Raw genomic sequence first — 20,106 nt, 5'->3', positions numbered from 1 at the left:
GTGGGACGGGTGTACCATCTCCCCATGTGGTCCCCCCGCCCCCCCCAGGTGTCCTCACCCTAATCCTGTTACATGTGTCCCCCATTAGCACTAATGGAGCGTCCATTGTCCCCCCGTTGTGTGCTGTTGTGCCCTCGGCCCAGTCACCTTGAGTCAGTAAACTCAGCCCTGTCATGTTTGGACTGCTTCCCACACACAGGGGTCTCCATGACGACCATGGACACCACCCCACACACACTCCTCGTCCCACCCACTGACACACAGTGCTCAGGCTGCTGGGATGCCAGATAGAGTGGTGGTGGACTCTTGCGTCAAAATTCGTAACTTCCATCAGTGTCAGACTGGTGTTTTCTTTTTAAGGATTGTTGGATTGAAAAGTTCTCGTGATTTTATGCCTTTACATTTTGTGAGTTGAGCACATACTTCTGCTTGTCGTTCTATATTGTCCTCTCTGTCTCTTTATTCTTCTTCTTGTGAAATACCTTTTGTTTTTTTGGAATTTTCTTGCTTGTCATTGAAAAATGCATCTGCAGTGAGCAAACATGAAACTACTAAAGTTAACCCTTGAATCCAACAGTATATCTCTAATTAAAGGGTTTGTTCACCCAAATTACAAAATAAAATATAAAAACACAATTTTCCAACCATGATTTTTAGCTTTGCAGTTTACTTTACTTTATTTGATCCACTTATTTTTATTTGACTTTGGTGTTATAAGTGTTACAGCATTTGCATCCCCCAAATCAACAAGATATTACACTGAATAGTAGAAACAACATCCATATTACTGAAGATACAGACAGTTTTCATTGGAAAACTACTAGATTGTTATTTTAATATGTAAAAGATTTGGCGTAACACCATATAAATGCCAGTAGTGGTGTGATTTGGTCGAACTCAACCTTTTAAAGCTTCTGATATGTCAAGGTTATAAGACTGAATTAATTAAAGACCACAAGGATCCTAAATGAAGACATGGACTAATGGTGATCTTATATATTCACCATTACAGTCTCTTTTTTAATATACAAATTACAGAAACTGAGAGGATTACATTTCACTGAAATTGTTTTGTATATGATTTCAATATGACAAATAAATTGAACTGATACAGAATTATTAGGGTGTCTACATGTCCTTTAAAAGTCTTAAAATGCCTTAAATTCAATTTTAGAACAATAAGGTCTTAAAGGTAATTAAATATTCATAAATTTGAATTTGTGAGGTCTTAACTACTTTTTTAACTTCTTTTTATGAAAATAAGTGAGGCCTTTCTCTCTGAGTCCACATATATACTGCCTAATTGCAATGTTTTTATAAGTAAAACATGATTGTCCAAAAATCTGTCCTAAATGTGGTTAAAAAGTGTCCTGAACGGGTCTTAAAAAGCATTAAATATAACTGTCCGATATCTGTAGACACCCTGTATTAACTGTTTAGGCGCATTAGCCAGTGCTTTGGAGTTATTCTTCCCATCTTTACCTTCCAGTAAAAAGAACAAGCATCTCCAAAACACCAAATCAGCCCTGGTATCTGCTTTGTAACACTGTTTGTCCAATAATTCACTTTTTAATGGTTTATTTGGTTTAAGGGTGAGGAAAGTTTTATATGTAGTCCTTCAATAAAACTAAAATCAACAAATTTGGACATTTTAGTGGACAGCAACGACATCTGGCTTTCATTTCTTGAGCTGACAGTTGGCTGCAGAAGTTGCAGATTTACATACATAATGTTTTACATATATATGTTTACATATAATGTAATTACTGTGCAGGAACAGCTATAAAAATGTGTCAGGTGTCCATTCATGCATTTCAGAATACCATTTTAAAAAGTAAAAGGACAAAGATACTCATCATCAGATAAGAAAAGAGGCACTAAACAAAAACCAATAACACACATAAAGAAAAACATATTTGAATTAAATATAAGGATACTATTCCTTAAATATAGGATGTACTAAAACTGAACCTTAGGACATTTTGATGTACAAACATATTTTAATTCATGAATGGATCAGAAATGAAAAAAATCAAATTGTTATTTTTATGAATATGACAGACTATATAATGAAATTAACATAAAAGTTGAAGTAAGTCCAAAAAGAGACGCATCCCTGTGGTTGGTTAAATCCAATACTCTTTGATATTTTAGTAATAAATTACTTAAGTTGTTTTGCTGAATATAATGCAGTGTCATGTCCTCATCTTGCTCTGCATACTTTAAAAACCCTCTGCCACTGTTCTCTGGCTCCTCTTAACATACATCAAAGCCCCTTTCACTCCTGCAGTCAATCCCTGAAATGGTCAGGAGCATTTACTGTGTGGGCTCTTGTGTGAACGGGAGCAGGGATCGATATTCAGGGAAATCTGTGGCGCCAATTTCCCACCTTGAGACCTGAAATCATTTCAGCGGTGATGCTGTGAATGAAACTGCTTTCTATCTTATGCTCTGTCTCTTGCCCCGTCTATTCCAGCATTGTCTCGGCGTGTGTGAAAAGGTGCAAGACGGAAATGTTTCTGAATGTGGTGCATGTGAAAATCTGTAGCAGTGCCTAAAAGGTTATTTCAGACGTTTACCAGGAGCTATGTGTGAAAGGAGCTTTAGATACATGTCATACAGTGTCTTTTAAAACATAATATAGCCAACAGGAGGATGTAGACTGAGTGACTGTATATGTGTGTGTGTGTGTGTGTGTGTGTGTGTGTGTGTGTGCGCGCGGGCGAATTAAAAAGCAGAGGCTGCAAAAGGGCCAGAGCAGGAGAGTGTGTATTGGTGCATTTTCAGGTGACCCGGCCCCCACGCTGCATCCATCATACAGAGACTGATTGAGCTGACCTTCAGGCCTGCCCTGCCGACCCCCAGGCTTCCTGTTCTTTGTCAGCCTCTCACAATACCGCTGGTATCACACAGACAGGGGAGGTCTGAGAACCGACCGAGGGAGTCCACTCAGGCCGAGGCGGGGGGACGATGGGGTGGGGTGAGGTGGAGGGGAGGGGAGCAGGGGGTAGTAGAGAGGGTCTTCAGGGAGGGAGCTGAGGACCCCCTTTTCATTTTCACTCGGTCTTTCCAAATGAGAGAAAAGGCAGAGAGTGGTGTCCTCTGTCACCCTGCCACACAGGGACCTTTAAAAAGCAGCCTCAGTGGTTTCTCAAGTGAGGTGTCTTCTCAAGAGACAAAAAAAGAGGAAAAGAATGAGTGGGCGAAGAATTTAATTGTGGTCCTGTGTGAGGGACTGGCAGTGGGAGGATGGCCACTCAGGCCGTTGTAAAGGGCCGAGCCAGTTTACTTGTCCTTCCTCTGTGCATCTCTTTGGCCCCGTGAAATCTGAGGTGGGCTCAAGCAGAGACGCCACGTCACTGATCTTTCTCAGGTGACGCTCACTGACACAGGTGGAGGAAGTTAACACGTGCAGTACTATAGTTACTGAAAATATTCCAGTTCAAATAAAAGTCCTGCCTTCAAAATCCTACTTGTATGTAAATATTATCAGCAAAATGTACTTAAAGTACTTAATGTTTTACTGCATTTTATTGCTATAGATGTTTAAGGTTGTGCTGATTTGAACTCCTTAAATACTTTGGGATAGTTAATCTGCAGCGGTGGTGGAAAGTAACTAAGTACATTTACTTGAGTACTGTACTTAAGTACAATTTTAAGGTACTTAACACTTGTAGTATTGTTGTATTTCTATTGAACACTACTTTCAACGTCAACTCCACTACATTTTGGGGGGAAATACTGTACTTTTTACTCAACTACATTTATTTGATAGCTTTAGTTACTATTTACTTTGCAGATTAATGCTGTATTTTGAGTAATTAAAATTTGCTCCTGCAACATTTAAGTAATGAACACATTAATGCATCAATAATTATATTCCAGTAATACATAGTAGTCTGAAATCGTCCATTATGATAGAGAGTACTTTTACTTTTGGTACTTTAGGTATATTTTGATGCTAAAACTTTTGCACTTTTACTTATGCAGGACCTTTTCTTTGAACATGATCAAATCTGGAGATACATGGTTTTCATTGGACAGGAAGGGGATTAAAAAAATTAATAAAATGTAACTAAAGCTGTCAGACAAATGTAGTGCAGTAGAAGTATGAAGTACCATTGAATGAAATACACAAGTAAAGTACAAGGATCTCAGACTACAGTTCAGCAGTTACACTCCACCACTGCAAACCTGCTTTATATTCATTTTTATCTTCAGCACTGTAGACTGTAAAACAAAATGGCTGACATGAGCACATGGGAGAAGTTGTCCTCGTCGGCGTTCACCAAGAAGGTCCTTTCTGACAGAAAACTATTCATTTTAACCCAAACCAGGACTTTTTTTCCCTGACCTTAACCAAGACATTCTTTTTAGATAGAAAGCCTGGAGAAAAATTTCTCCCACCTGCATGACATGACACCTCCGCAAAGGTGAAGCCAAAACATCTCGATCGCCCCCTGGTGGCTGGCTGCAGTATAGGTCATCATGCACCCCACCACCTCCTTGTTAGTGGATGGAACATGGGCCAAACTAAAAAACCAAAGTACAGATAAAATCAATTTTTCCCAAAGATGATTTGGATTTAATTAGTTATTTAATACTCGTAAATGGGGATTTTACAACATGATTGATAACTGTGTGAGCCAATCGGTGGGCTCACATTCAGTGGTGCTGCTTGTGATTGGTTGGACAGATATATGGGTAGGAAACTTGATACAGTGGTGATCACTACTACGCAGACTCTGGCTCTGAGTGACGTTACCAGAGCAAGATGGCAGCGACCATATCTGGGATGTTTTATTTTTTTAGCCTCACTTCTACACAGTGGGGGTTAGTGGAGATCCATCATCCACCTTTATGTAGTACACAAACACATTTGTCCTAAAAATAGTTTCTGTCATTTTAGGTAGTTCTTATCGTGCTGATGTATGTTTAAGTGGGTTTTTTTTCTTATTAGTTTGGTTTGAATTGGTTATTTTGGTTATTTGAGGCTATAAAGGGTGCGGGGGGGTGGTCTTGGATAATAGCTATGTGTGCTAATCAGTGTGCTTGTGATCACTTGGTTCAGTCGTGATCGATGGGAACTCAATACCACAAAGATCTCGCAGATTCTGGCACCAAATTATATCATCAGCGCAAGATGGCAGCAGCCGTATCCAGTATATTTTGGCTTAATTTTTAAAAAGTGGGAGGAAGTGAGGATATTGTTCTGCGTCCCTGATGAATTTAAACCCCTGGTAAATGTCTCAAAAGTTTCTCATTTTAAAATGAAGGCATTTTAGTTTGGATGTAGCCTTAATTTTAGCTGTTTATTCACTATTAAAAACATAGTTATGGATATTATATTCCATCTCTGACAGTGGATGCCTCTAAATCCTACACACTGGACCTTTAAAACACGAGTGAAGTGGAAACCCATAGACACCTGACACGTGACAAAGAGCCCGAACAACAGCCTGTAAAAGACTGAACACTGGATAGTATTTTATAGAATGTAACTTCTAATCTGCAAAGCAACTTAAACAGATAAATATACAAGAGTAAAAGTACAACATTTCCCTCTGGAATGTAGTGTAGTATAAAGTAGCATAGCATGGAAATACTCAAGTAAAGTACAAGTAAATGTACTCTGTTACATTCCACCACTACTGCTGAGAACATGACCCATAACCCAGAGTGAAGCTGAGGTAATCATAGCGTCCATGTTGAATTATCTCTGATGTAAACTTTTGCAGCCTCTCTCACAGTGCTGCCTTTGTCTCGTTTCTGTCAGATTTCCGTATGCCTGCTTATGTATTCATGTGCATGTGTGTGTGCCTGTGTGTGTGCGTTTGAGTTCTCACTCCATGAGGATACATGCAGCTTTGTCTGAAGTGCTCAGCGGTTACCATGACAATACTTCTTTGCGGGGTTTTGGAACAATCACCTACCTGTATTGCCTCCCAGCAGAAGTGATATTAATAAGATTTGTCCTTGGGTACCAACATACATGTGTACTGTGTGAAGGATTAATACACTGTGTTAATCGATCCTGGTTTTGTACAGCTGCATTCATCACATGGCCAGAGTAAATGTATTTCCCCTCTTTCAACACAATATGTGCAGAGTCCTTGCAGCATTGAGTTTTTATGAATACAAATCAATAATCCTGCATTGCATTGAAGTGTCCCACGAACCTAAAAAAAGACAGAATATATGATTATCTGCAAAGCAAAAAGCAAAAATGAAAGATTGAGAAAAACATCAGTTCAAATGTGGAGCATTTTCTAATCAAACGTCTCAAAACTATATATGCTGAAGACATCGAACTTGGTACCAGGGGTGAGATAATAAATGATTTTATCCCAGATTGTGATTAAAGCACTTACAATAAATTGATCGTGGTGAATTTTCAATCTGGTCTCACTCCCTGTCAAATACACCGTGCGGACAGAGTCCTCAGTGTCATAATGATGCATGGGACACTGTTTAGCATTTGTGTCAGATGCACTGCGCTTTCCAATGTAAAATCGTCCGCGTCAAAGCTTTGATTTACTTAAATTTCACAGATAAAAAAAAACAGTAACTTTTGAGGACAATAAAGCCTCCACAGCATTTTAACTCTTGTGTGTGTGATTTATCCTGGCTTCATATGAGCAGAGGAAATCTCCGTTTGTTGCTAGGCTAATTTATACAATGTAAAATGCCATAGGCTTGTGCTAATAACGTTAGCATCATATATTTGTTTGGAAAACACGTTTAGTATAAGACAGTTGTTTTGTCGGTGAACCTTGTGAGTTGTAATGGAGCTGAATTTTGTAATGTTAACTTTGTTAAATGTAACTGTTGTCCCTGGCTTCATATGGGTAGAGTAAAAGTCTGTTAGCTGCTAGCTTATAGTGAAGCTGATTTGTGTACTTGTGCTTCAAATTGCCACTATTTGCCACTTGTATACTGGGACAAGGACAGTAGTCCAGTTAAACAGCCTTGTCTCACTAAAACCATAGCTGGACTTAACTGTGCATATACTGTGGCGTTTGTGGCACTAAAAGCCAGGTGTTTTATAGCTACATGCTGCTGCTTCTCTGGCTGCATATGTGGCACTCCAAGCCAGGTTTGTTTTAGTGACATTCATGATTTTTTTCCCTAACCATAACCAAGTAATTTTGTTGCTTAAACCTAACCGCCCACCCCTGTTTACCACTCACCCCTTCTGCATCAAGATACAATGCAAAGGCTGCCCTCAGCATCAACATAGTAACGGCCATTGCTTCTGTGTAACTACTATGATTAATTTATAACTTCAATGTAACAATTGATTACAAGCTAATTTTGTTTTTTATGTGCACTTATGACCCCCGAGCAACCCTGTAAAATTTAATTAAATATCAACCCCCTTTTATTTGTTGTGTTTCTATTAACATCACAGGCATGACACTCAGGACAGTAGCTCCATATACAGGCTGTAAAAAGAGTTAAAAACAAAGCAAACCACAATTTAAATTTCATGTGTTCATGTGGCCACAAATCACTAATGAAGTAATCAAGGATAATATTAAACATGCAGTGAAAAGGCTGATTGATCTATCCCGAAAATGTTCCTTTTGTCCTCCGGTGTCTCCGTGGCCCAGTGTCAGCTGCTCCTCGTCCCACAGTGTCCTGGCAGCACTCGGTCAGGATGCTGATCCCAGACTGCAGGCCTGTGGCTCAACACACTGAGCCTCCACTCCTTTTTCTTCCGTGTCATTTGCAATGCTAATGCACAGGAGACAGCTGTCATCTTACAGCGACCATGATCAATCCAAAGCCGGGGGGGAGGAGGGAAGGAGGAGGAAAAAAAAAAAAGATAAATAAAACTGCTGGGTAAATAGGTCGGCCTATTATCTTCTGGCCTTGCATGGGTGCCGGTCCTTGAGTGCATGAATTTCAATGAAAGTCCCTTTCACCGGTGGAAAGAAGAAAGAGAATAAAATATGGAAAGATGCCTACAGAAACAAATGAGAGCAGAAAATTAAAAAGTGGAATGAAGGAAAGCAAAAAAGTTTTATTTGCTGCTGTGTTGTTGAGAGTACTCTTTGAAGAGTAGGGTGCTTCGTCCTCAGCATGTATACGTGTGTGAGTGCTCTTCATTTAGAACATAGATGCCTCTCGTCTTGAGAACACGTACACATCTGGTTATTACTCAGGTCCTGTTTCCTGGAAGCATGTCTGCCGAGCATTGTTAATATCAACAGTGTTCAAATATACAAGTTCAATTGTGCACTGTAGTTTTTCTTGGAAGTAATCGATATGCTCTTGTTGCAATAAGCCATTCATTTGAATACAGACTTTTTTTCTGGTGCTCTCGGTGAGTGCTCCAGCTTGTGTTGAGCCATAAAGTCCAGAGAAGGAGACTTTTATTTATTCATTCATTCATTCTTCATGTTTTGTATCATTTCACAATATGCTCAAATATTGTTATTATTCTTAAAGACTTTTACTCTACTTGAATATACTTTACTTCAATTTAGGGAAGTTAATAATTAGGGATGCACGATAACATCCGCACGTCATCAGTATCAAACAATATCGGCTTTAAAATGAACTGGTAGAGTCAGCCAAAGTGCTGTTTCATATTTTGCACAATGAATGAATATTACACACATTGAAAATTATTGTATTTCATGTCATCTGCAGGTGGGCCATAATGATAAGGGTATACATGCATAATATGATGTTAATTCCACGACAGAAGAGACTTGATGATCACTAAAATTAGGTAGCGAGAAGGTGGACATATCAGTATTGGTTATTGGCCAAATGAGTTGTTCATAGCAGCATATCAGATATTGGCGAAAAATCCAATATCATGCATCCCTGTTGATAATTGATCATTTACTTATTAACCGACAATGCAAATTTTGATCAATTGAGCACAACTTTTGATCGGTGAACACAAACCAACACAGCAGTAGCATCTAACATTTGACACTGAGCTATTAAACAGTCCCAACAAACTCATACCGACACTTACACCTGTTAAGTAACGTTAGCTGTGTGATACTAACAGTTAGCCCTGTCACTGTGTGTGTACAGGGTGAGTGTATTCTCAACGTATTGATTGGTAGTTGATTGGTTAACGAGGGTCGGCTGTTGGTCACAAAAAAAAAATCTGCATTAGCATCCCTACTTCCATTTTATGCTACTTTTCTACTTCACTAAATGTACTCAACAGTTATAATCGCTTTTAGAGTCAGGCCGATATATGAATACATCAGCAGATATTAGCTTATTGCAGATATACAGATATATCTGTATCTGTATCAGAGTATATGGCAGCCGAGAAGTAACAATGTACAGTACTGAAAAATCCAATACTGCTTGGGCTATTACTTATCCTGTTACTTTGCAAAATAAGCATTATAAAACACATGATGGGCTTATAAGATCTGATTGTTACAGTTTGTAAAACTATCCAACAGGATATAAAGAAGAGTTTTCACTAAAAATTATCTTTACCTTACTCACAGTCCAAAACCCCAACATTTTCAGGTTAATATCCATTAAAGAAAAACAGAAAATCATCACTAGTGAGAAGCTGGAACCAGGAATTCTTTGACATTTGCACTTGAAAGATGCTTAAAGATGACTACACCCACAAAATAACCATTTGTATATCTCCCCATTTCACCCTCTGTCCTGTCAATAAAGGCAAAAAAGCCAATAAAAAATAATCTTTAAAAAAGATGACGTCTTTGGAAGAATTTGGTTTAAAAAAAAATAAATACCTGAAAAAGGCTGATCTGAAAGCAGCACAAGAAAAGTGATGTCGCTCCAGGTTTTACAGGGTTAATAAACTAATCATTTCAGCTCTCATATAAAAAAGATTAAATTAGCTCAATTGCAACCATATAAAGGTGTTTCTTGCTAAGTTAATGCAACAGTATGAATAAATCAATAACATAATATATAGTACTGTAACACATACAGGGTAATTCTGTATAAGTACTTTTACTTTTGATGCTTTATTTAGCTGATCCTAACATTTAAATGGTGGATTAATTACTTGCAGTAGGACAGAGGCGGCTACACTAGAGATGTGATATCCAGACAATACTCTGTAATTTGTAAACCACATGATGACAATGGAGGTCAGCGAAGACAGAAGAAGCTATTACTCTCCCTTCACTGCCTTCACTTTCTCCGCTAATAATGTTTGCCTAAGCTGGATTGAGGGAAATGAGGTGGAAAACTCAGAGAGTGTGTGTGTGTGTGTGTGTGTGTGTGTGTGTGTGTGTGTGTGTGTGTGTGTGTGTGTGTGTGTGTGTGTGTGTGTGTGTGTGTGTGTTTGTTTGTGTGTTTGTGTGTGTTAAGGGAGGTGGGGTGGATCTATTTCGGTGTGGTGGGTGGGGGGAATCAATTGATTCCTGTTGTTAAGGAGGAGCGACAATGTTTCATCTTAAGATGTCATCTCTCTCTATCTGGCTCTCTTTCTCATTCCCAACACACACACACACACACACACAGCCTGTTGATGTCAGAGGCAGCAGCAGTAATCCCTGTGCTAGGCCGCCCAGATCATTATAGACTCTGATCTGCAGTCCCTGAAAGAGGGAATTAGCTGGGAACACAATCCCAGCGACCTCTGTGACACGGGGACAAAGCCTCAGCTGCCGGGGGTCCACATCCCTAAACCAGCCCATATGGCTCAGACAAAACTGTTACAATGGCCGCCACAATGGAAACACGGTGGGAGGGTCCGCGGGCCTGCCTCTGTGTGTGAGTGTCCCCGCAAGATCTGACAGTTTGTCTGTGTTTGTACACTAATATGTTGATGTTAGGATGTGGATTGTCAAACGGGCAGCGTGGGGTGTGCAGGTCGTCTTCTCCAAGTCGTCCAGCTTTGACACGTGCTGTACAAATATTTCTTCTTCTCTGCATGGTCGTTTCCAGGTTTGTCCACATGCCAGGCTAATGCAGTTTGGATGGGAAAAAAAACAGGAGTTGAGGATGTGTGTGTCTACGTGTGTGTGTGCTCCTCCTATACAGGCTGTTTCCTATATGTAAGTCTTTCCTCTGCCCTCTTCCTATGAGCTGATGGGTTTGCTAAGAGCCCCCCTGGTGTGTTCATGCTGAGCAGCTCATTGTGCTTTGGGCGATTGGAAGAGACCCCCTGCTTTTAGAATACACACAAGAGCTCTCTCACTGTCTGCCCCTTTTTTTCCTCTTTCACACACACACACACACACACACACATGCTTTCTCAGGCGCTCCAAACACCTGTTCTTTTTTTGTATCTGCATTTAAAGACATAAGTCTTTACATTTTGGTCCTGATGCTCAACACCTAACTTTGAAAAGACGACCTGTCCAGAACTGAATTATGTTCTAAACACACACAAAAATATTGTTATGGTGGATTTCTACTCTAAATGCACCCATAAATACTGAGCAAAAAAAATTTATAAGAATATTTCATTCTGTGTTTTTCCCGTCCATTCCAATGGACCAAGATTATTAACGCAGGGATCACCTAATGGGAAAAAGGACGATAAATGGTCATAACCAGGGCTGTAAATTTAGACAGTGCAGGCAGTGTGATTGCACCAGGGCCCCTGGGGTGGAAGGGCCCTAGTGTAGCGAGAGCAGGCCCATGTCAGTGATTCAGATTGCGACCTTGGAAATAAACCTGTGTTCAAAGATAAATGATAAAAAAAAAGAATATTATTGATTTAAAAACAGTGCCATTTGTTATATATGACCTCGAAAAGGTAAAACAAATGTATATGCTTTTTCTATATGAGTATAAAATATATAATTATGCTATAAAAATTATTCAATAAAATGATTAATTTCTTACTTTCTTTGATGTTTTGTCAGATATGCACTGATGATTGTTGGGTTTTATATATATATGTTGATGCTAGAGCCTGTCGTAACTTCCACACACCACTGGTCGTAAGAGTTTTTTCAACAAAAAACATGAGATTATTTATTTCATGAATAGTTAACTCATATCAGTGAATGGAGTGATGCATTACAACACATTGCGTATATATATTGTCTTGTATTCATCATCATGACTCAAAATATCCTTTATTTCTGAAGTATCTCCAGAAAACAGTTTGTTGAAAACCTCCTGGGATGAATATTCTGTTTACATGATCAATAATTCATTCATTTTAAACTCATTGTTTCATTAGAAAATCAAATCAGAACAGTATTTCCCCTATTTAAACAGTATTTCATTTTACGGTGAGTCAGATCTACGAATATCTTAAAGCTTTAAATCTTTCACATGATTTTTAACTTGTAAGTAATATGACATCTCATGTTTACTTTAAACACAGTTTAAACACAAATTATGTACTTTAAAACTATTATTAATAGATTGAAAATGTACCTTACACTTTCTCCTCGCCTCATAGTCAGCCATACTTGTTGAAAAAGGGGGCGTGGCTTCACTGCAGTCCACTTTAGATGATGTGGAGCACTGTGATTGGTTTATAGATGTCCCATCAAATAAGTCTGTGCACTCGGCTGGAATCAGAAAACCATAATCAATAGATCTAGACATCATAGAAAAGTTATGTCCATTGGAGTGGACAAGTTCAAACATTCTTTATCCCAGGGTAAATTGTTGTGCAGCAGTTGCCATATCAAGTAAAGACTGCAAAAGGTGCTAGTGTAATAATATTACAAATTCCAGACAGGTTACAAAAGAATATAAACAAGATATGGGTCATAAGTTGCCAATATCGCTTAAGTTGTGTTGTCAAAAATATCGATTTATCAATAGAAATGTATTATGAATATTCAAATCAGTTTTGATACTCACTTTCTGCTGTATTGATCGCCGATACCAGCTGTACTTTTGTGATCTCTCTTGTTGTTAATGTTTACTACAGTCATCCTGCTGCTCTCTTCTACTCACCAAGAGAAGAAAAGTTGCCTGTTATATTTAACTTTTAACAAAAATGTTAACATGTATGCAATCAAAATCCATTTTTCACTGTGGCATCGAATATTGATATTTTTGAAGGGACGACGTGTCAACAGTCTTCCAGTTACTTCTCTGTGAGATATATAGATGCAGTATGTATAAGAAGATAGCATATCTCAAGTACAGGAAGTGAATGTCATGTACGGGGTTCTCATGGTCATGGGAAACCTGGAAAAGTCATGGAATTTTACATTGGTACTATTCCAGGCCTGGAAAAGCCATGGAATTTTGTTTTGTGAAATGATAATCATCTGTGGGCAACCTTCCAACCAATGTAACATATCGGCAAATTTATTTTATGTAGCTGTCGACGTAACGTGGCTCAAATGTGTGTCTGTGTGACGTTTAGTTTACTCATGTACATTTCTTCATTTTCTCCCCTGCGCTCCATCTCTCCCTTCAGGTATACCAGCTACAGTAGCTGTAATCATGTTTGAATATAGTTTGAATCTGCTATGTTTGAAAGACACCGGGCAAGTAGGGCAAGAAAAAGTAATGTAATAAAGTAATAAGTTATTATTGGTCCTTGAAGGTCATGGAAAAGTTAACAACAGTATTTGTTATTTCAGAAAATGAAAAAAGAAAGAAAAATCAGCGTACACCAAACAGTTATTCCCAAAGCTTGTTGTCCAAATGACCCTGTTTTCACAACTTTATCTTTAATTCCTAGTCATATTTTTGTTAATATTGTGGGATAGATGATGAATATACATAATGTGGCTGTTCAGGAGTTTATTTCTACAGTTAAAAACAAAGTAGTGACCAAGTTTATGAGCTTCATATATACATATATATTTTCCTTTTTAGTTTTAAGTTGATTGCACGTCCCGAGTCATGTTGCACGGCTTGACCTTAGTATACCTCCATACAGGTCCAGCAGGGCTGCACAATGATTATTTCCATATAGACACATTTTCCTGTTATTTTTGCAGTTCATTGATTAATCATTTAGTCAATTAAATGTCCAAAAAATTGTGGAAAATGCTCATAACAATTTCCTGGGGCGTCGGTAGTGTAGTGGATAGTGCCGACGTCCCATGTATAGAGGTGATGCCTCGCGAGTTCGACTCTGGCTTGCAACCCTTTGCTGCATGTCGTCCCCCCCCCTCTCCCTCTCTCTCTCTCTCTCTCTCTCTCTCTCTCTCTCTCTCCCTCCATATTTCATATTTTCCTGTCCATTACAGGCAAAAAGCCCTGAAAAATCTTTAAAAAAAGAAAAGAAAATGCTCATAACAATTTCCTATAGTCTTCAGTGTGCTTCTCCTATCCAACTAACAGTCACAAACCCAAAGATTTCTCATTTATTTTCATAAAATGACCAATAAAGGCAGCAAATCCTCACATTTAAGAAGCTGGAAGCTGCAAATATTTGACATTTTTGCTTAAAAAATGACTAAAGTGATAAATTGATAATCAGAATAATTGGTGATTAATTTTCCATCAATTGTCTAATTGATTATTTGACTAATCGTTGCAGCTCTGAGGTCTAGCTTTGCTCATCATTATAAACAAAAGTTTGTCACATGCACGTACCAAATGAATTTAAACCACAGACTTTTAACATTAACATTTAAACAGAATGGTAAACTTGTGTTTACTCACATGACAATTTGGATTTTTGTGTGAATGAAAGCAAATCATTTTGTGTATTATGAATTAGCACATGCTTTTGTTTATAGGAATGATGTAATGAACATTTATTTTTGCTGAGCTGTGGAATCTGTTTAGTTCTTCTCCTGTTTTCTGTGGAGGCTTATAAAGAATAATGGCCTCTTATAATCTTTTATTGCTGCACAGTCGGTGTAGTAGCTGTGAAAACGATGAGCCTTGCTCTCTTGTTGGATGTTTTGAACGCTCTCTGGTCTGTTCACGCCGCCACAAAGGCAACAGTGATGGGAAATGATCACTTCTTGTAATCTATTCAGGAATTTAAGTGTGAATTCATTTCTTGCCTGAACTCATCTGACATTTTGTTACCTCCAACTATCCCAATAACAAGGAAGGTCATTAACAACAGTGCATCACAAATATGCTGTATTTCTTTCAACAATGACTGCAATTCACTGACGCAGAGTGGCGAGTACTCAGTGCTGCTAAACGTTCACAAGACTCCTGTTGTCACCTATCAGGCCCTGTTTCCTCTCTAATGGTGCTCGCTGATGTGAAGTGGGTTTTAGAGCCGGCCACTTTTTGCTCACACGGCACCCTTCATTAGATATTTAAAACACTGAGAACCATCACAAAAAGGGCGGGAATATGAATACTGAGCCACGATGAGCCTCCACATGACTTTGGTTCCCGACGTGTGTCCTTTTTCACTGGTATTAACGTTTGGCATGATCCTCGTCGACTCAATAGTGTGACAGCAGAGGTGCATTTTCTGTGGGGGCCATATTCTCTCTTTCTCTTTTCTCTCCACTCTCTTCTCCACTCTTCACCCTCTCCAATTAGGGGAGCTCCAGCTGTGCACCAGTCAGGATCAGAGGCTCCTTCTATTAGCCAAATCCATTTGTGTAGCGATTGAATCACTCCCCAATCTTCTCTTTCAGTTCCCTGGCTCCCCCACAACCCCAAATACACACCCATACACCCATGCTTTCACGAGTACACACACACACACACACACACACACACACACACACACCAGCCTCTCTCACAGCTCCACAAACCCCAAATAGAAATATATCCATCCAAACCAACAGCGGGCATGGCCCTGATAATTTTACTGCTGCTTCTTTACAATAACAAGATAAGATAATCCTTTATTAGTTGCATCATTGCATCAAATCAGAATATTGTGATAAACTGATTGAATGGGTGATTTCCCATTATTGCACATAGGAAGAAGAGATACTGCACCTGAAGAATAATTATTATAGTTAATAGTTTGAAAAAGGCAAAATATAATAAACTGAATTCACATTACTGTGTACATGAAGTATTGCACAGTTTGGTAAATACTGATACAAAAAAAAAAATGGGACAAAATATTTAGATAAAATGGGACATTTTTCTGAGGTGAAACCAGCAGGTTTTTACGATACGATATACTTTATTGTCCCTGTAGGGAAATTTGTCTTGGACCCCGGAGCTGCCCAAGTATTGCTGTCCAAAAGAAATAAAAAGCATACACCATAAAAACACATACTACACATAACAGTCCTGCACATCAGCCACACATGTATTGCATGTAACATCAGCACACAACAGAGCACCATAAGCAAAACACAACACAACCCTGAAGCATCAAGCGACATCATTTAAAATCATACTTGAGGTTGGCACAAGTGAGTTTTTTGAATGGTTCAGTTTAAATTCGGGTATCTTGTATCTTCTGCGCTGAAGGTAAAAGCTCTTACTCTGCGTGAAGAATGTGGGAAGAGTCAGACAGTATTCTCTGTGCTTGTCTGAGAACAGACTGCTCATACAGTGTCTGCAGGGATTGGTGTTTCTTCCTCCCCGTGACCTTTGTCGCTGAACCAGACGAGCAGGTGCTATAAAATCACGACTTATGCTGTTGTGTGACACCCTGTCATATTACAGAAGTTTGAAGTATTTCTGTCACTTACAAAATACTAGTGATGATGCAGAGAGAGTCTGAGAGTCCATGACAGCCACAACAATCCAGAATTAGCCTTCAGTGACTCACACGCACGCACACACACACACACACACACACACACACACACACACACGACTATTGTAGACACTGTGGCACCAATGACACAGGCAGGAAAAGAACAGGAAGAGCATGCAGACAAGTTGGACAATCCTTTTTTAATAATAGTTAGGTTATAATAATGATTTAATGAATTAATGACTGAACTGCTAAAAATGCATTTAACCACTTAAAGAACAAACATGGCTGTCTCATTTTACCTTTCAGTTGTCCTATTTTACCTGAACATGTCATCGGAGTGATTTGGGGTTCTGGGTGTGCTTAAAGGTCCAAAGTTTCTAAATCATTTTACTTGGCAGCATATTTTCTTTATCGATGTATAGCCGAGAAGCGTAACAAACTCTAAAAGATAGTCCTCAGACTTCTAGTTAGGGTCTGGGCAGCTAAGCTGCCAGGACACTATTGTATTCCTAGTTATTCTTCTTCTTCTTCCTTCTTTCTTCTTCCGAGGAAATCCTACTTCCCATGGGTGAAAACTCACCAAACTTTGCACAAAGGTCCAGTCTCATGCCAGATATCCTCAGCTGTAAACTCAAGCCAATAGTTCTGATGGTGGCGCTACAGCAAGCGTCTAAAGTTCAAAACTTTGAAAATTCATAACAAATCAACCATACGTGCTACAACTTCACAACTTTCATCAAACTGTAGCCCCAATACTGAAGAAACTTTTGTACATTTAAACCTATTAAAAATTATGAAGTTCATCACTGTTTTTTTCAAAAACTGTAAAACTTCTTAAACCTATCTCCTCCCACAATTTTTGCTCAATTGACACCAAACTTGCTACAGAGCATCTTCAGACTGTCCTACACAAACTGTTTCTCCAATTTTTGATTTATCAAAAATTGAGCCTACAGTGCATCAAAATGTTTGACTGTAAACGGTACTGTAAACATATACATGCAAAAATAAATCTTCAATGTTCATGAAAAAAAATGACAAAATTCTAGAGTCATGGTAGATGATGTGTGGCAAATTTCAGAATTTTATCTCAAACTGAATTTTTGACAGATTTTGCTCTAATGTGAACAATTGGAGTCAATGTAAAAATGGCAATTTTAAACATCAGTTTTTCACTTATGGAGCAAATCAATCATTGTTACAAATAAATAACCAACATCTCCATGCTGTCTAGATGCAATATGTGTATTTTCAGATTTTTGTTTCGATAACTGAATTTTTTACAGTGGTTTGAAATCTGCTTTTCCATGCATGGACGGCTGCTAAACCTGCACGTCTGGCTTAGTCAGTTTGTGAAGCTACACATGAATTGTCACTGACTAATTAGCTCAGTGAGATAGAAATTGATTCTTACTCTCAGAGGTTGTGAGTTCAAGCCTCAGCTGATGCAAAAGGCAGATTGTGTTGCTAAATTCCTAAAAATTCCTCGTTGCTCAGAATTGCCTAAAAATGCCCGGACCCGACCCATCACTGCGCAGCAGCTATAATTTGTTTTGTTGTTTGTGTATGTATAGATAGCATTAATCATGTGGCAGCTTGCTACAGCAGCTCCTGCTCAATGTTGAGCGTATCTTCTCTTGTTTTTTTAATTAGTCTTTTTTTAGCACCTCGCATGCAATTTCTGTTTTTAGCTTATCTGTGAACTGTGGACATCAAGTCATTGAGATAGTGTTCATCTCTCTACTGGTTCTTGCACCTCTTGACATCGATAGTCTCACACACTGTATAACAGACTGTATCAACCTCTGTGTGGTGATTCTGAACTCACCAGGACTGTACTTGACAACTCTTTATTCTGTGGGTCAATGATATCCAAATAATTTGCTAAAAATTTCCTGAAAGGCTTTTTTAATATGTTGATTTGTCCCTTGTTATTAGGGAGAAGAGAATTCCTAGTAAATATTTATTCATTGCTTATAAGAAATGTTATTGTTGTATTGGTAACAGTTTACATTAAGGTTCACATATTCAAGATTAACTCATAGCTTATTAGTGTGCATGTCATAGTATTGGCTCTTAATTAGTCACTAGAGAGCACTCACTGATGCTTTCTTCTGCATGACTATATTCAGCAGCTTTATTAGCTAAGAATTTTCCCTCAATAACCTCTTGATTACTGCTTATTGATAGGTGGTTCTAGGACGATATGCTTATCTCCTGATTCAATACTGTCACAATACCTGGGTGCTGGCTGGATATGTTGTGCAATTTTTAGGTATTGTGATTCTATGAAGATAGAGATTTATTTTGATATTTATTTTTACTTTTTAACACTAGACTGTGGGAAAAAGTTGAATCATACACTTCTAGAGACTATATGATGAACCAATGCACATCTCATCTGAGCCAGTCTCTCTGACTGTTAATTCAGCAGCATCATACACTGCATAGAAAATTGTTAAACTAATAACTGTTTGGCTTTTCACCTTTTGTTATAGGGCAGCTTTGGAATGACAGGGCAGGGAGCAGAGAGAGAAGGGGAATGAAACAGCGAAGGACCGCGGGTTGGATTGAGATACACACTCTAACAGTTGAACTAGAGGTAATATCTGTTTTTATGGTCTTATTTTAACAATTTTATTTCAGGTAAGCATTTTGTGGCCTCGCTCTGTGAAAGGTATTATCTTAAATAAGCTTTACTTACTCACTTACTAACATGTACGTTGCATAAAACTGCCACATTCAGCTGTCCCTGCTCATCAAGCTTGCAGTGTTTCACATACATTGATTAATCTGTGGCTGATAGTGAGTGCTTTACTCAGTATGTGGAACCTGTGTGGGTTCATAAGTGTCGACCTGCTGGTGAGGTAGTTATTAGTAAGACCTCACTGAGTGGGGAACATATTCTGAGTTATTAATTTGGAGTTACTTAGACGCTGTTAACACTTGTAGTTGTGTTTCGTAAGAATAGACCATACTTAAGTGTTATTAAAGGAGAATAATTACTCCTGTGGTACGACCACCTTATATGGCCCACACTGAGCAAAGCATGTTAAGATGAAGGTAATTAAGAGGTTACTGAGGGGAAACTTTTATTTATGGCGTAGTAGGTGAGGAATACGGAAAACTGTGAAACACGCTCTGCGTCATCTCCATGAGCCCACGATGATGTCCTCAAATGCTTTACTTTATCTAACTCTTGAAATCCAGCTCAGTTTATCATCATGTATGATACAGAAAAAAATCTCACTTTTATTTATCATTAAACCGGTAAATGTTGATTTTGCCTAATGCATTACTAAAACGATTATTCTATCGTCAAGATTTTTTTTTTTGTTCAGTTTATTGTTGATCCACTTATTGATTAATTGACTAATTGTCGCAGCTGTAGTGCACTGACTAACACACTCGCTAGGTGAATCATTTAGTTAGAGGTGTACCAATTACAATTATGGTGGCACTACTTTGATACAATACCCCAATACCAAAATATCAATATTCAGTGCCATGGGAAAAAAGTGACATTGAGTTCATACAATTTAATTTCTTTTATCATAAAAGAT

At 38.5% G+C, this 20,106-nt stretch overlaps 1 long non-coding RNA gene across 2 annotated transcripts in view; it reads left to right on the top strand.

The window, feature by feature from the left end:
* The window catches only part of LOC117266637 (uncharacterized), a 57,003-nt gene that overhangs the window by 4,797 nt on the left and 32,100 nt on the right, over nucleotides 1–20,106 (top strand). For both annotated transcript variants that reach the window (XR_004502510.2, XR_013493402.1), the window contains exon 2: nucleotides 19,042–19,145. This is a non-coding gene — a long non-coding RNA (uncharacterized LOC117266637). The remainder of the gene's footprint in view (nucleotides 1–19,041; nucleotides 19,146–20,106) is intronic.

This window comes from Epinephelus lanceolatus, chromosome 15 (assembly GCF_041903045.1).
Source record: "Epinephelus lanceolatus isolate andai-2023 chromosome 15, ASM4190304v1, whole genome shotgun sequence".
NCBI classification, from domain to species: domain Eukaryota; kingdom Metazoa; phylum Chordata; class Actinopteri; order Perciformes; family Serranidae; genus Epinephelus; species Epinephelus lanceolatus.
This window is presented reverse-complemented; position numbering and strand designations above follow the sequence as displayed.